The 17,220-nt window shown below is 45.3% G+C and overlaps 1 protein-coding gene across 5 annotated transcripts in view; it reads left to right on the top strand.

Annotated features, from left to right (window-relative positions):
• trmt9b (tRNA methyltransferase 9B) overlaps positions 1–17,220 on the top strand; it is a 169,309-nt gene that overhangs the window by 108,122 nt on the left and 43,967 nt on the right. Inside the window, exon 1 of one of the 5 annotated variants that reach the window (XM_041198591.1) lies at positions 3,362–3,524. The exons of the other annotated variants lie outside the window; for them this stretch is intronic. The gene's annotated coding sequence lies outside the window, so the exon portion shown is untranslated. Of the gene's footprint in view, positions 1–3,361; positions 3,525–17,220 lie in introns of those variants that run through there. 5 annotated transcript variants of the gene reach the window in all.

Raw genomic sequence — 17,220 nt, forward strand, 5'->3', positions numbered from 1 at the left:
GGGAGCAACGAATGCAGTAGACTAAGTTGGGGGAAATGCAAGTGAAATGCTGCTTCACTTGAAAGGAGTGTTTGGGTCCTTGGACGGTGAGGAGAGAGGAAGTGAAGGGGCAGGTGTTGCATCTTTTGCGTGGGCAAGGGGTTGTGCCATAGGAGGGGGTTGAGGAGTAGGGGGTGATGGAGGAGTGGACCAGGGTGTCCCGGAGGGAGCGATCCCTACGGAATGCCGATAAGGGGGGTGAAGGGAAGATGTGTTTGGTAGTGGCATCATGCTGAAGTTGGCGGAAATGGCGGAGGATGATCCTTTGAATGCGGAGGCTGGTGGGGTGATAAGTGAGGACAAGGGGGACCCTATCATGTTTCTGGGAGGGAGGAGAAGGAGTGAGGGCGGATGCGCGGGAGATGGGCCGGACACGGTTGAGGGCCCTCAACCGTGTCCGGCCCATCTCCCGCGCATCCGCCCTCACTCCTTCTCCTCCCTCCCAGAAACATGATAGGGTCCCCCTTGTCCTCACTTATCACCCCACCAGCCTCCGCATTCAAAGGATCATCCTCCGCCATTTCCGCCAACTTCAGCATGATGCCACTACCAAACACATCTTCCCTTCACCCCCCTTATCGGCATTCCGTAGGGATCGCTCCCTCCGGGACACCCTGGTCCACTCCTCCATCACCCCCTACTCCTCAACCCCCTCCTATGGCACAACCCCTTGCCCACGCAAAAGATGCAACACCTGCCCCTTCACTTCCTCTCTCCTCACCGTCCAAGGACCCAAACACTCCTTTCAAGTGAAGCAGCATTTCACTTGCATTTCCCCCAACTTAGTCTACTGCATTCGTTGCTCCCAATGTGGTCTCCTCTACATTGGAGAGACCAAACGTAAACTGGGCGACCGCTTTGCAGAACACCTGCGGTCTGTCCGCAAGAATGACCCAAACCTCCCTGTCGCTTGCCATTTTAACACTCCACCCTGCTCTCTTGCCCACATGTCTGTCCTTGGCTTGCTGCATTGTTCCAGTGAAGCCCAACGCAAACTGGAGGAACAACACCTCATCTTCCGACTAGGGACTTTACAGCCTTCCGGACTGAATATTGAATTCAACAACTTTAGGTCGTGAGCTCCCTCCCCCATCCCCACCCCCTTTCTGTTTCCCCCTTCCTCTTTTTTTTTCCCAATAAATTATAAAGATTTTCCTTTTCCCACCTATTTCCATTATATAAAAAAAAAATATAATAAAAAAAAAATTAAAAAAAAAACCCACTAGAGCTATACCTTGAGTGCCCTACCATCCATTCTTAATTAGCACATTCGTTTAGATAATATCACCAACTTTAACTTTAACACCTATGTGTTCTATTGTACTATTGTGGTTGACATCTTTTGATGATCTGCTTCTATCACTGCTTGTTTGTCCCTACAACCACACCAACCCCCTCCACCTCTCTGTCTCTCTATCTCTCCGCCCCCCACACACACACCTTAAACCAGCTTATATTTCAGCTCTTTCCTGGACTCGAACTCAAGTTCTGTCGAAGGGTCATGAGGACTCGAAACGTCAACTCTTTTCTTCTCCGCTGATGCTGCCAGACCTGCTGAGTTTTTCCAGGTAATTCTGTTTTTGTTTTGGATTTCCAGCATCTGCAGTTTTTTTGTTTTTAATGTTTTGAGTCCATATGACTCTTCTTCAGAACTAAAGAGAAGTAGAAATGTGGTGAAATATATACTGTTCAAATGGGGTGGGACAGGTGAAGCTGGATAAAAGGCCAGCGATAGGTGGAGGCAAAGGAGAGACTGCAAAAGATGTCTTAAACAAAAGGTCAAAGGGGTATTGATAGTGATGATACTGGCAAAGGAGGTGTTAATGGTGACATCTCTGTCTCAATTTCTGGTGATAGATTGTCCACCAATATTCATTAAAAGCCCACCAACTTCCACAGCTACCTCGACTACAACTCCTCAAACCTTGCTTCCTGTAAGGACTCCGTCCTATTCTCTCAGTTCCTTCACTTCCGTCACATCTGTTCTGATGATGCCACTTTCCAAAACGGCGCTTCTGACATATTTTCCTTAACCGGTTTCCCACCCACGGTGGTTGACAGGGCCCTCAATCATGTCCGACCCATCACCCGTGCCTCTGCCCTCACACCTTCCTCTCCTTCCCAGAACCATGACCTCCGCATTCAAAGGATCGTCTCCCGCCATTTCCGCCAACTCCAGCATGATGCCACCACCAAACACATCTTCCCTGCACCACCCCCCCACCGGCATTCCGTAGGAACCATTCCCTCCGGGACACCCTGGTCCACTCCTCCATCACCCCCTACACCTCAACCCCCTCCCACGGTACCTTCCCATGCAATCACAGAAGGTGTAACACCTGCCCCTTTACTTCCCCCCTCCTCATCGCCCAAGGGCCCAAACACTCCTTTCAAGTGAAGCAGCTTCCCTCAATTTGGTTACTACATTCGCTGCTCCCAATGTGGTCTCCTCTACATTGGAGAAGCCACAGCTGGAGTAATGTATGCAGTTCTGGTTGCCACATAAGAAGAACACCTTTTGTCTGCCCGTAAGCATGACCTAGGCCTTCCTGTCACTTGCCACTTCAACACACCACCCTGTTCTCATGCTGCAATGTTCCAGTGAAGCTCAACGCAAACTGGAGGAACAGCACTTCATCCGTCCAAATAGGCACTTAACATTGAGTTTAACAACTTCAGATCATGAACCCCCTCCTCCATCCTCACCCTCTTTTTTTATCCCTTTTTTCAAATATTTATTTTTATCTATATGTTTCCCCACCTATTTCTATTATTAATTTTAAAATATATTTCCATTCATTGTTTTATTCCCATCTTTTAGCCTATTTTTATCTTTTCTCCCACACTGTCCCCTCACCCCACCACCATCTGTCACTTGCTCCTCCTGCTTTCTACTCATGTCACCATTAGCACCTCCTTTAGTCAGTATCACTACCAACAACACCCATTTGACCTTTTGTTTATGGCATCGTTTGCAATCTCTGCTTTGCCTCTGCTTTGTCACTGGCCTTCTATCCAGCTTCACCTATCCCAACCCCCTTTAACAGTATATATTTCACCACATATCTACTTTTTAGTTCTGAAAAAGTGTTATAGGGACTCGAAACATTAACTCTGTCTTTCTCTCCACAGATGCTGTCAGACCTGCTGAGTTTTTCCAGCAATTTTTATTTGTTAACATACTGATAACCTGCTCCGAGTGCTAAGACACAACACAATCGCGCAGCGACTATTAGCTTGTTGAAACTTTGTACTTGCTTTCATCCACCTCCACTTCTTGAATGATGGGGAAATTGCAACTTGGGCGATTGCTGAGCAGCTGCTGGAATCAGGTGACGGCACAATCCAATGAGCGCTGGTTATGGAGCTGAATTGCTGCGATAGTTCGCGGTCGTTGCTAAGTTACAGAAACCGAACGTGGTCAATGTTCCAAACTTGCGTGTAGCAGCAGTAGCACTCAGATTGCAGTAACCGTATTCCGGCAGGTACGTGGACTTTGTGGTTTTAGTATATCTTTCAGTGTTTTGTTAAATAAAGTCCATGTTCTGAGTGAGCACTCGGGAAGATAAGGATGACTGCATTTAAACTTGTGCTGGGAAAGCGAACTTGAACTACACCTCCATTGGAACAATGAGATGGACTCGTTGCTGAACAGAACCAATCAAAGCTCATGAGGGAGGACTGTTTGAAACTCACTAAACTGAGTCACAAACGCTGATCTTAAAAATCGAAATTAATAACGTGGTATTTCAGGGACTCTATCCTGTTGTACTATTTTTTTTCTTACCGATGAAAATTTAAAACCTGTTGAACGTTCTACTGCTTTTTGACTTTTTTTTTGCTGTGAGCATTGACATACTGTGATATTCCGGGCGCATGGTTTTAGTGTGTTCAGCACTTGATTAAATTATGTTCCCACTTTTGCGCTGATGGATTCCTAATCACTTTGCATTAATGTAAAACTGGCAGTAGAATCGCACTGTTGGTATAATTAAGGTATCAGAACTAAGTAGCCTGTATTCTACAGCAATTAAACTGACCATTTAACTGTCATTTGTCACATGCTTCTGTCTCACTTTTGCTTAGGTCATAGTGCTTAGCTCTCTGTGGCGTATCAGTGAATAAACATGGTATCTGTCCAGCAAATGTAAAATGTCTTACTCTTTGTTAATGCAGAAAGTATTTTAATATTCATGAGCGGCCTTGTAACTTTTTACTGGCCTGATACCAATTTTACTGCATACATGGCATATTAATACATTGTGTAGCTTTTGTATGTTTGTGGTTTTATAGTATTGTCTCATCATACTCCATTTAAATACTAATTAGACAATTACAGCGACATTTGGATTCCTTGGACTTTTGAGACCCTTCTCTATCTACTACCTCAGCAAATGGTTACCCATGTCTTTTCTTCAACACTATCCTGGTTTGATGAGCTGTTTAGCACTGTTCCCTGGCAGGCTACATTTAAAGGAAGTGATCCATAAACCCATCATCCTGTCTAATGCTGTGGAGTGTGGTTAATTGCTACTCCAGCATGAAGATCCTCTGTACTAGAAACTTAATTGTTAACAGCACATAAGATGGTCTACCTCAACATCCCTCTATATCCAACTTCGAAAAGTAGATAGCGTGAACATAAACTCCACTGGCACCGAGTCCAAGCAAGAACCTAAGCCCACTTACTTACTTCAGACAGGTATGAATTACAGAAAAAATAAACTTCTGTCCACCTGCACCTTAATGCAGAACTTCCTCTGAAGCTAAATGACACTCTTCTGACCTTTTAAATACTTAATAACCTCTCTTACAATTCGAGATTAATTATTCACTCCTGCTTCAGGGACCATGCCTAAGAGGGCATTGGTGACCATGGATTTCCATTGGATTGGTCCACGATAATGCTTGGCAAAGTACTGCAGTTGGTCTCCGTTTCCTTCTGCAGTATGGCTAACCAGGAAACTCTCCTGCTTTTTCCTGCTTACCATCAGCCATATTGGAAGGCTTTTCAGGCTGATAATCAACATGTTTGGCCACATTATGAACATGCCTTCCATGGTCATCAAGTCCTGGAGTGGGACTTCAATCCAGAGCTTCTGGCCCAGGGGTAGGGATGCTACCACTGTGCCATAAGACCTCCCCTAGATCCTTGACTACTCAATTCCAATTTATACGTAGACAATAGCCCAATTGTTACAAGAAAGCACCCAGTAACTCACAGCATCTATTAATTAAGCTACTGTCAACTCATACCAGCCCACAGTTAATGTACTGTTATGAACCCCAGCTGAGGTTACCACTGGACAGGCCTGATCCCAGGGTGGAACCCAGCTTGATAGATCCTAAATTTTATTTGTTTGTTTAGATACGTGAAGAGTGGCTACTTGACTCTGCGCTCTCTCCCCTTGTTCAGTCTCTTCCCACCGACACCCACGATTCCTCTAAGATAAAAGCAAAAAATTGCAGATGCTGGAAATCCAAAATAAAAATACCTGGAAAAACTCAGCAGGTCGGGCAGCATCTACAGAGAGGAACACCAGATAACGTTTCGAGTCCAAATGACTCTTCAACATAACTAAGGAAAAATAGAAAAGAGGTGAAATAGAAGCTGGTTTAAGGGGTGGGGTGGGACAGGTCGAGCTGGATAGACGGCCAGTGATAGGTGGAGATAGCCAAAAGATGACATAGACAAAAGGACAAAGAGGTGTTGAAGGTGGTGATATTATCTAAGGAATGTGCTAATTAAAGGTAGAAAGCAGGACAAGCAAGGTACAGATAGCGCTAGTGGGGTTGAGATGGGGTGAAGGGAAGGGATCGAAATAGGCTAAAAGGTAGAGATAAAACAATGGATGGAAATACATTTAAAAATAATGGAAATAGGTGGGAAAAGAAAAATATATATAAATTATTGGGGGAAGAAAGGGTGATCGGAAAGGGGGTGGGGATGGAGGAGAGAGTTCATGATCTAAAATTGTTGAGCTCAATATTCAGTCTGGAAGGCTGTAAAGTGCCTAGTCGGAAGATGAGGTGCTGTTCCTCCAGTTTGCATTGAGCTTCACTGGAACAATGCAGCAGGCCAAGGACGGACTTGTGGGCATGAGAGCAGGGTGGAATGTTGAAATGGCAAGTGACAGGGAGGTCTGGGTCATGCTTGCGGACAGACCGAAGGTGTTCTGTAAAGTGGTCACCCAGTCTGCGTTTGGTCTCTCCAATGTAGAGGAAACCACGTTGGGAGTAATGAATGCAGTAGACTAAATTGAGGGAAGTGCAGGCCCCAGTTATGCCTATCGGGTATGCGGAACATTCCTTGTTCCAGTCCTACTCCGGCCCCTTCCCACAACTGTCTCTCTGGTACATCAATGATTGCTTCGGTGCTGCTTCATGCTCTCGTCTGGACCTGGAAAAATTTATTAATTTTGCTTCCAATTCCCACCCCTCCATCATTTTCACATGGTCCATCTCTGACACTTCCCTTCCCTTCCTTGACCACTCTGTCTCAATTTCTGGTGATAGACTGTCCTCCAATATTCATTACAAGCCTACCAACTCCCACAGTTACCTCGACTACAGCTCCTCATACCCCGCTTCCTGTAAGGACTCCATCCCATTCTCTCAGTTCCTTCGCCTCTGTCGCATCTGTTCTGATGATGCCACTTTCAAAAACAGTTCCTCTGATATGTCTTCCTTAACCGAGGTTTTCCACCCACGGTAGTTGACAGGGCCCTCAACCGTGTCCGGCCCATCTCCCGCGCATCCGCCATCACACCTTCCTCTCCCTCCCAGAACCATGGTAGGGTCCCCCTTGTCCTCATTTATCATCCCACCAGCTTCCGCATTCAAAGGATCATCCTCCGCCATTTCCGCCAACTCCAGCATGATGCCACCACCAAAAAAATATTCCCTTCACCCCCCCCCCCCCCCCCAAACCCCGGCGGCATTCCACAGGGATTGTTCCCTCCATGACATCCTATTCCACTCCTCCATCACCCCCTACATCTCAACCCACTCCCACGGCACCTTCCCATGCAACCGCAGAAGTGCAATACCTGCCCCTTTACTTCCCCTCTCCTCACTGTCCAAGGGCTCAAACACTCCTTTTAAGTGAAGCAGCATTTCACTTGCACTTCCCTTAATTTAGTCTACTGCATTCGCTGCTCCCAATGCAGTTTCCTCTAAATTGGAGAGACCAAACGCAGGCTGGGTGACCGCTTTGCAGAACACCTTCAGTCTGTCTGCAAGCATAACCCAGACCTCCCTGTCGCTTGCCATTTCAACACTCCACCCTGCTCTCATGCCCACATATCTGTCCTTGGCCTGCTGCATTGTTCCAGTGAAGCTCAACGCAAACTGGAGGAACAGCACCTCATCTTCTGACTAGGCACTTTACAGCCTTCCGGACTGAATATTGAGCTCAACAATTTTAGATCATGAACACTCTCCTCCATCCCCACCCCCTTTCTGATCACCCTTTTTTTCCCAATAATTTATATAAATTTTTCTTTTCCCACCTATTTTCATTATTTTTAAATGTGTTTCCATCCATTGTTTTATCTCTACCTTTTAGCCTATTTTGATTCCTTCCCTTCACCCCACCCAACCCCCACTAAGGCTATCTGTACCTTGCTTGTCCTGCTTTCTACCTTTAATTAGCACATTCCTTAGATAATATCACCACCTTCAACACCTCTTTGTCCTTTTGTCTATGTCATCTTTTGGCTATCTCCACCTATCACTGGCCGTCTATCCAGCTCGACCTGTCCCACCCCACCCCTTAAACCAGCTTCTATTTCACCTCTTTTCTATTTTTCCTTAGTTATGTTGAAGAGTCATTTGGACTCAAAGTTATGTGTTCTTCTCCGTAGATGCTGCCAGACCTGTTGAGTTTTTCCAGGTATTTTTATTTTTATTTCACAATTCCTCTGATGCCCTATGTCATCTCAACAATTTCTAGTTCCCTGGCCCTAACTGCCTTCTCTTCACCATGGACGTCCAATCCCTCTCCACCTCCATCCCCCATCAGGATGGTCTGAGGGCTCTCTGCTTCTTCCTTGAACAGAAGCCGAACAATCACCATCCAACACCACTCTCCTCCACCTGCCTGAACTTGTTCTGCTACTGAACAATTTCTTCTTAAACTTGTCTCACTTCCTCCAAATAAAAGGTGTAGCAATGGGTACTCGCATGGGTCCCAATTATGCCTGTCTCTTTATGGGGAATGTGGAACATTCCTTGTTTCAGTCCTACTCAAGCCCCCTCCCACAACACACTTTTTCAGTACATCAATGACCGCTTCATGCTCTTGACTGGACCTGGAAAAATTTATCAATTTAGCTTCCAATTTCCACCCCTCTATCACTTTCACACAGTCCATCTCCAACACTTCCCTTCCCTTCCTTGACCACTCTGTCTCCATTTCTGGTGATAGACTGTCCACTAATGTTCAATACAAGCCTACCAACTCCCACAGTTACCTCGACTACAGCTCCTCACACCCTGCTTCCTGTAAGGACTCCATCCCATTCTCTTAGTTCCTTCGCCTCCATTGCATCTGTTCTGATGATGCCACTTTTCAAAACAGTTCTTCTGAATTGTTTTCCTTCTTTCCTTAACCGAGGTTTCCACCCACGGTGGTTGACAGGGCCCTCAACCGTATCCGACCCCATCTCCCGCGCCTCTGCCTTCCCACCTTCCCCTCCCTCCCAGCACCATGATAGGGGCCCCACTTCTCACCTCACCAGCCTCTGCATTCAAAGGATCATCCTCCACCATTTCCGCCAATTCCAGCATGATGCCCCCACCAAACATATCCACCCCCCCACCACCACCACCTCCCACCGTCCACATTCCATAGGGACCTTTCCCTCCAGGACACCCTGGTCCACCCCTCCATCATCCTCAACATCTCATCCCCTACCCACGGCATGTTCCCATGCAATCCCAGAAGGTGCAACAGCTGCCCCTTTACCTCCTCTCTCCTCGCTGTCCAAGGGCCCAAACACCATTTTCAAGTGAAGCAGTGCTTCACTTGCACCTCCTTCAATTTGGTCTACTGCATTCGTTGCTCCCAATGTGGTCTCCTCGACATCGAAGAGACCAAACACAGACTGGGTGACTGCTTTGCGGGACACCTTTGCTCAGTAAGCAAGCATGACCTAGGTCTTCCTGTCGCTTGCCATTTCAACACACCATCCTGCTCTCATGCTCACATATCTGTCCTTGGCCTGCTGCAATGTTCCAGTGAAGCTCAACGCAAACTGGAGGAACAGCAACTCATCTTCCAATTAGGCACTTTACAGCCTTCCGGACTTAACATTGAGTTCAACAACTTCAGACAATGAACACACTCCTCCATCCTCACCCCTGTTTTTTTAATCCCCTTTGTTCTACATTCATTTTTATTTTTTATCCACTTATTTTTATTCAGTTAACTGTGGTTTTATCCCTTTTTGTTATCGCCCTTCTATCCCATTTTCCAAAGTGGAAAAGTTGGAGTCATGCCATAATACCCCCCTCCCCACCAGCTGGGAGAACCAGTTTCCCTGTCTTGGCTGTACTGCCTCTCGGTCTGCCATCTTCCATCTAACAAGCTGCAGCTCAGAACAAGGGCTTGGCCCTGGTGAATACATTTTCCCCCGCCCCACTCCCCCAATCTACGCTGTTTCTACTGGAACTTCTGTACCAGCGCCTACTAAACTAATTCATCTGTGTGTATTCCATCGTGCAAGCCATATATACCGGAAAAGTGAAATTATCCAGCATTAGTCTTCAACCTGCAGACCCCTGTGAAAGTATACACCATTGGAATTTGATTCTGGACTCTAGACTCAGTGAAACAATGTCTTTGCTCTGTGGTCTTCGCCCTGTAACTTCCTCTTTCTCTACCTCTCTTTTATCGTATGAATGCACCAGGGGCCATGTAGCAACACCTCCCTCTCCCATTTTGATTGTGTGCAAATAAACTACCCTCTGAGTTCATCCTATCTCAAGTTTTCTGTTTGGTTATTAATAAAAATTGAGTCGCACCAAAGCCGAGGGATTGGGAAATACGTCACCGCTTATAAAGGGGGAAATCAAAATCAAAAAATCCTTCCGTTTGTGAATGGGTGGTGAGAGGAGAAATCAAGGTTGTTTAAATTAAATCCCCTCCTGTCTGTAACACCACTGACGGATGCACTGCATTTACCTCTGGGTTTCCCATGTGCTGCCAAACATCCCTGCCACTGCCCCAGCATGTTGGTGGGACTGTCAAATGTTAAAGTTGGCGGTCCTGTGATGGGATGAGGTGGACTTTTGGACAGGGTGTCATCAGCATGGCATGTTGACGAACCAATGTTTAGAATCGAGACAGTTGTGCTGGACGTGTGAACCCAGGAGATGTTTCAGGAACAGAGTATCAGTGGACCTGTTAGAGGTCCTCCAGAGGAAGATGGAGAGCTGAGGAGACTGAGGCATGTGGTAGTTTTACATGAAGTTACAGGATTTGACTCTTTGTTCTACTGGTGGCATTTTAATTCTTGCAGCAGATGCAAATTCAATCTCCTCTACCTGTGCAGCAAGTACATTTCAAATAATATCTAGGAGTGCAATGACCAGTGTATTTGAGCTTATCTCAGCTTCTTGTAGATACTTCATTTTCTTTCCATTGATTGATTTAAGTCCCTGGTGGTTGTCTGGATCAGGGTCCATTTTAGCTTTTAGGTCTCGCTTTATTTGAGTGTTAAATGGGTGACCTAATCTTTATTTATGTTCGGTGTTTCTGTGCTCTTTCTCTCCTCAGCCACCTTCCTCCACAGAACAATGAATTACTATAACCAACTAATTTCCCTTTCAGGAAAAGTGTTGCATTACCTCTTCTGTGCTGTGATCTCTAATTTTGAAATAATTTCTATGACCCTTGTTAACAAAACAAAGTGCTCTTATTTGGATGATTAGATTCTGGGATATCATTCTTAGAAATGTGCGTTAGAACATCAGGCAACGTCTCTGAATTACAGACAATGAATGCTCTTACTGTTCACCAGCCACAATGGGTAGAATTTAATAGAGCCTGCTGGGGCAGGTATGATGGTAGGGGGATGGGAAAATTGGGCAAGAATATCTGCTTTGGATTCCTGGCATCGGGAAAACTTGGGGGTGGGAAGGGCCTAATGGAGGGATCCTGCCCACCAGTGGCAGGATGGCAATTTTGCTCATTAATGAGCCAATTGATACAAATTATCCCTGAACCCACTGCAATTTAATGGTGACTCAGGGATTAAATGGGAGCTACATGGCACTCCAGCGCCTCCTGAAGGCTGTCCAGCAAATTCTGTTGGGTTTGTCAGCGACGTCCAGGGTAGGGGGGCTTACCTCATTGGTTGGCACTTTCGGGCACTTAGTACCTGATCGAAGGACCCGGCATCAGGAAGAGCAGATAGCCATTGAAAACTCTCCCATGCCTTTGAATCCCCAGCTCTCTAGTCACACCCCAGTCCCACCCTCACTCACCTTTGGCCTGGGGTCCCTCATTGAGCCTGGGGTGCATTACCATCAGCTGCTAGTGATGCAGAAGGCAGTGAAGAATTGCCAGGCTCCAATTGGCTGGTGGCTCTTCGTGAGTTTTCTGTTCCTGGGAGCCTCAGACCTGGGGAAGACCCGATGGTAGCCAAGCGCCTGATGAGCACCTGGGCACTTAATTCCGTGGGCCTCACCCACTGTACTGATAGGGATCCCTCACCAGTTCTTCAACCGGTGAGCAAGAGTTCCATCAGCCCATCAAATCTCACCTAATAAGATGGATGTCACAGTTTGGACATGGCAACTTTTATGTATCAAAAATGTTCATATTTTAATGAGTTGTGGCCATCTTAAGGCACATCTTATTTCAGGTCATTAAGTGAGGCTACCTGTAACTTGCCCTTATTTATAAAACGTACCTCTGTCTAAAGTTATTCTGTGAACTAGAGGAGTGTTTCTCCACCTTGCTTTTTGACACGTATCTCTCAAGCTCCTTAACAGCTTTCAAATACCAGGAAAAATTAGGAACTGAACTGAATGTCTTCAAATTTTAACATATGTCGTGCTTATTACATAAATCCTGAGTTATGCCAAACTTTAGGTTCCTTTGTTCTTCATGCACTTTTAATCGAGCTGTCTTTTGCAGAGAATGAGGGGATAATAAGGGTATTTTATTTATCCATTCATGGGATGTGGGCATCATTGGCTCGGCCAGTATTTAATACCCATCTCTAATTGCCCTTGAGAAGGTGATGAGTTGCTTTCTTGAACCGCTGTAGTCCATGTGGTGTAGGTACATCCACAGTGCTGTTAGGGAGGGAGTTCCAGGATTTTGATCCAGCGACAGTGAAGGAACGGCGATATATTTCCAATTCAGGATGGTATGTGGCTTGGAGGGGAACTTGTAGGTGGTGGTGTTCCCATGTATCTACTGTCCTTGTTCTTCTAGGTTTGGAAGGTGCTGGCGAAGGAGCCTTGGTGAGTGGCTGCAGTGCATCCTCTACTTGGCACTCACTGCTGTCACTGAGTATAGGTGTAACTCTTTCGACTACAAACCCGTTTCCATCTGTTTCAGATGAAGTTACATTGTTTCATAGTTTGCCATTGTGAGATTTGAACTCCTGATCCTGGGGTTACAAACCCAGTACCATAACCACTTGGCTATTTAGGCCAAGCCCCTGAGTATAGGTGTAACTCTTTCGAGTACAAACACGTTTCCATCTGTTCCTATTCAGATGAAGTTACATTATTTCATAGTTTGCCATTGTGAGATTTGAACTCTTGATCTTGGGGTTACAAACCCAGTACCATTACCACTTGGCTATTTAGGCCAAGCCCCTGAGTATAGGTGTAGAGGGAGTGAATGTTGCAGCTGGTGAATGAGGTGCCAATCAAACCAACTGTTTTGTCCTAGATTGTGTCAAGCTTCCTGAGTATTGTTGGAGCTGCACTCATCAGGTAAGTGGAGAGTGTTCCATCACACTTCTGACTTGTGTCTTGTAAATGGTAGACAGTCTTTGGGAGTCTATTGAGTGACACACTGCAGAATTCCCAGCCTCTGACCTGCTCTTGTAGCCGCAGCATTTATGTGACTGGTCTAGTTCAGTTGCTGGTTAATGGTAACCTCCAGGGTGTTGATAGTGGGGGATTCAACAATGGTAATGCCATTGAATGTTAAGGGGAGCTAGTTAAATTCTTTCTTATTGGAGGTGGTCATTGCCTGGCATTTGTGTGGTTCGAATGTTCCTTGCCACATTAGCCCAAGCCTGAATGTTGTCCAGGTCTTGCTGCATATGGGCATGGACTGTTTCAGTATCAGAGGAGTTGCAAATGGTGCTGAACATTGTGAAATCATCAGTAAACATCCCCACTACTGACCTTATGGTGGAGGGTAGGTCATTGGTGAGGCAGCTGAAGATGGTTGGCCCTAGGACACTACCCTGAGGAACTCCTGCGGTGATGTCTTGGGACTGAGATGATTGACCCCCAATAATCAAAATCATCTTCCTTTGTGTTCGGTATGACTCCAACCAGTAGATTGTTTTCCCCTGACTCCCATTGCTTTAACTCCTTGATGCCACACTCTGTCAAATGTGGGCTTGATGTCAAAGACAGTCACTCTCACCTCACTCTTGGGTTCAGCTCTTTTGTCCATGCTTGAACCAAGGCCTTAATGAGGTCAGAAGTTGAGTGGCCCTGGTGGAACCCAAATTGAGCATCATTGAGCAGATTATGTAAAAAGCCATGGTAACTTTAAGAATAAATTGCATTTTTTACATTTCCCTTCCCCTCTACATCCTACAATCCATGTTTGTTTGAGAGGGTATGTAATCCCTTACCTCTTTGTACTGCTTTATAATTTGCCACTGGGAGGTGCCCCAGAACAGAATAGCTGACCCATTCCATGATTTTTCTTTTAATTCACTTCCATTTATCACCTTATGCTCTTGCTCTGGACTATACTTACAACTTTGAACTCAAGATGGGAATATGGGATAGTGGACCAGTTTTTTTATGGTGGGAATTCTGAAGAGTAACTAACTTGTACTTTGTGCTGTTAGCCACATACCTATTAAACGTTTGCATCCAGCATACACTTTTTCTGTTTGTCACACTTAGTTGTGTCACAATATTTTCATCCATGCATTATGCTATTGCTGTATACATCAATTTTCGATTCTATTTCAATAATACTGATTTCAATCCTCTAAATTAAGGCTTTAGCACCAATCGTACTTGCTTATCATTAGTTGAAGTGGATCATATGATATTTCACCCAAGTCCTACCTCCCAGCTCTCTCCAGTAGGTTTTCATAACCTCACTTACGAACATTCGGAATAGGAGCAGAAGTAGGCCATTCAGCCCCTCGAGCCTACTCCACCATTCAATAAAATAATGGCTGATCTGTTTGTGTTTCGAATTCCACATTCCCCTTAGTTCTGGACTCACCCACAAGAGGAAACATCCTTTCCACGTCCACCTTGTCAATACTGTTCAGGAGCTTACGTACTCTTCTAAACTCCAGTGGAAACAAGCCTGGCCGGTCTAATCTTTCTTCATAAGACAACCCGCTCATTCCAGCAATCAATTTAGTAAACCTCCTTTGAACCGCCTCCAACGCATTTACATGCTTCCTTAAATAAGGAGACCAAAGCTGTACACAATATTCAAGATGAGGCCTCTGTAATCTGAATAGAATTCCCTTATGCCCCATATCTTTTTGAAGGCCAGTCACCTTGCTGTATATATTTTTTTGTTTTCTCCCCCATCAAATGTCCATTGTTTTATATTCCCTGCTTTTTCCCCCAATTCCCAGCCTTTTCTCATTTTGTTTCCTTAACTGTTTTTTCTTAAAAGCCACTTTGCTTGCTATGTTTGTTTTTCTTTATTTCTCAGTCCTGCTCTTTTTTTCTGAAAAGCCCCATTGTTTGTTGTGGCTGTTCATTCCAAGCTCTGCTCATTTTTATCAAAGATTTTCACCTTTCCTGGCTTCTGCACATCTGACACCTCAAAGCCAAATGGCACACCTCATAAGCCGTATTTCTCAATGGCTCTACCCTAAAATGATAAGCGAGGTTTAAAATCTCTTAACGGCTTCCCCCACAACTTTGGATAAGCCATCTGCTATTAAAAACTTTTTCAGTTTAAGTAAGGCCTTGTGGGAAGGTCATTGAGGGAATCCTGCTGAATACTTAAGAAATCATTTCAGTTATGGCTGGGAGCAAATTTTTGGGGGATAGCAGCGTAGTGGTAATGTCACTGAACTAGTAATCCAGAACCCCAGGCAAATGCTTTGGATACGTGGGTTCAAATCCCACCACAGTAGCTGGTGGAATTTAAATTCAATTAGCTAACAAAAAAAATTAATAGTTCTGGAATTGAAAGTTTGTTACTTTTTTTAATTCATTCATGGGAAGTGAGCATCACTGGCTAGGCCAGCATTTATTACCCATCCCTAATTGCCTTTGAGAAGGTGGTGGTGAGCTGCCTTCTTAAACTGCTGTAGACCATGTGGTGTAGGTATACGGAAGGAGTTCCAGGATTTTGACATAGTGATAGTGAAAGAACAGCGATATATTTCCAAGTCAGACTGGTGAGTGGCTTGGAGGGGAACTTCCAGGTGGTGGTGTTCCTATGCTGACCTGGTCTTTCTAGATGGTAGCGGTCGTGGGTTTGGAAGGTGCTGTCTAAGACGGCTTGGTGAGTTCCTGCAGTGCATCTTATTGATGGTACACACTGCTGCCACTGTGTGTTGATGGTGGAGGTAGTGAATGTTTGTGGATGGGGTGCCAATCAAGCGGCTGCTTTGTGCTGGTTGGTGTTGAGCTTCTTGAGTGTTGAAGCTGCACTCATGCAGGCAAGTGGGGAGTATTCCATCATACTCCTGACGTGTGCCTTGTAAATGGTGGACAGGCTTTGGGGAGTCAGCAGTTACTCGTCGCAGGTTTCCTAGCCTCTGACCTGCTCCTGTAGCCACAATATTTATATGGCTGGTCCAGTTCAGTTTCTGGTCAATGGTAACCTCCAGGATGTTGATAGTGGGGGATTCAGTGATGGTAATGCCATTGAATGTCAAGGGAAGATCCTTACATTCTCTCTTGTTGGAGATGGTCATTACCTGGCACTTGTGTGGCATGAATGTTACATGCACCTGTCAACCTAAGCCTGGATGTTGTCCAGGTCTTTCTACATTTAGACATGGACTGCTTCAGTGTCTGAGGAGGCATAATGATGCTGAACATTGTGCAATCCTCAGCGAACATCCCCACTTCTGACCTTATGATGGCAGGAAGGTCATTGTTGAAGCAGCTGAAGATGGTTGAGCCTAGGACACTACCCTGAGCAATGATGATCATGAAACTATCGTTGGTTGTCCTAAAAACCCATTTGGTTCACTAACGTCCTTTAGGGAAGAAAATCTGCCACCCTTATCTGATCTGCCTGCAGATCCACAGCAAAATGGTTGACTCTTAACTGCCCTCTGAAATGGTCTAGGAAGATGGCAATGGCAATTGTGGATGAGCAACAAATGTTGGCTTTGTCAGCACTGCCCACATCCCATAAAAGAATACATTTTTAAGAAAGTGTTGGTGAATTATTTCCTTAACAGCATATTGCTTTGGGTAAGCCTCTGCTAATTATGGACACTTATTAATTGACAAGATTTCCCTAAAATTGAAGCAATGAGTGTCATTGAGACTTCATCGACTTCTTCATTGTCCTTAAACCTCTTTCACTCTTCCACCCATCACCAATACACATTTTCCTTGCTCCCTTCCAGTTTGAACACCAGGGTCTTCCTGTCCCTTGTCCTTTACATTCCACCACATTTCCCACCCCAGAGAATCATGTCTTCGTGCTCTCTGTACCACCTCTCGCTGCACTGGCCAGAATGCCAGTTCCTACCAGCCATTTATCTTCCCCCTTTTTGCATCCATATCTCCTCTCCCAGCCCCTTACTCGTTCCTACCTACTTTGTGGCTCTTGCCTAGAATGCCCATCCATGCCCACAACAGTACTTCCAAGGTCCAGCACTACCCATCAGTTCTACAAAAATCAACCCCACGTTCCAGTACTGCTAAACTCAAGACCCATCCCACTATTGTCAAATCCATAATTAACCTCCACTTCCCATTATTACTATGCACCTACTTCCTATATATATTGTGCTTTTTTTTTGA

Source organism: Carcharodon carcharias, chromosome 11, assembly GCF_017639515.1.
Source record: "Carcharodon carcharias isolate sCarCar2 chromosome 11, sCarCar2.pri, whole genome shotgun sequence".
NCBI classification, from domain to species: Eukaryota; Metazoa; Chordata; class Chondrichthyes; order Lamniformes; family Lamnidae; genus Carcharodon; species Carcharodon carcharias.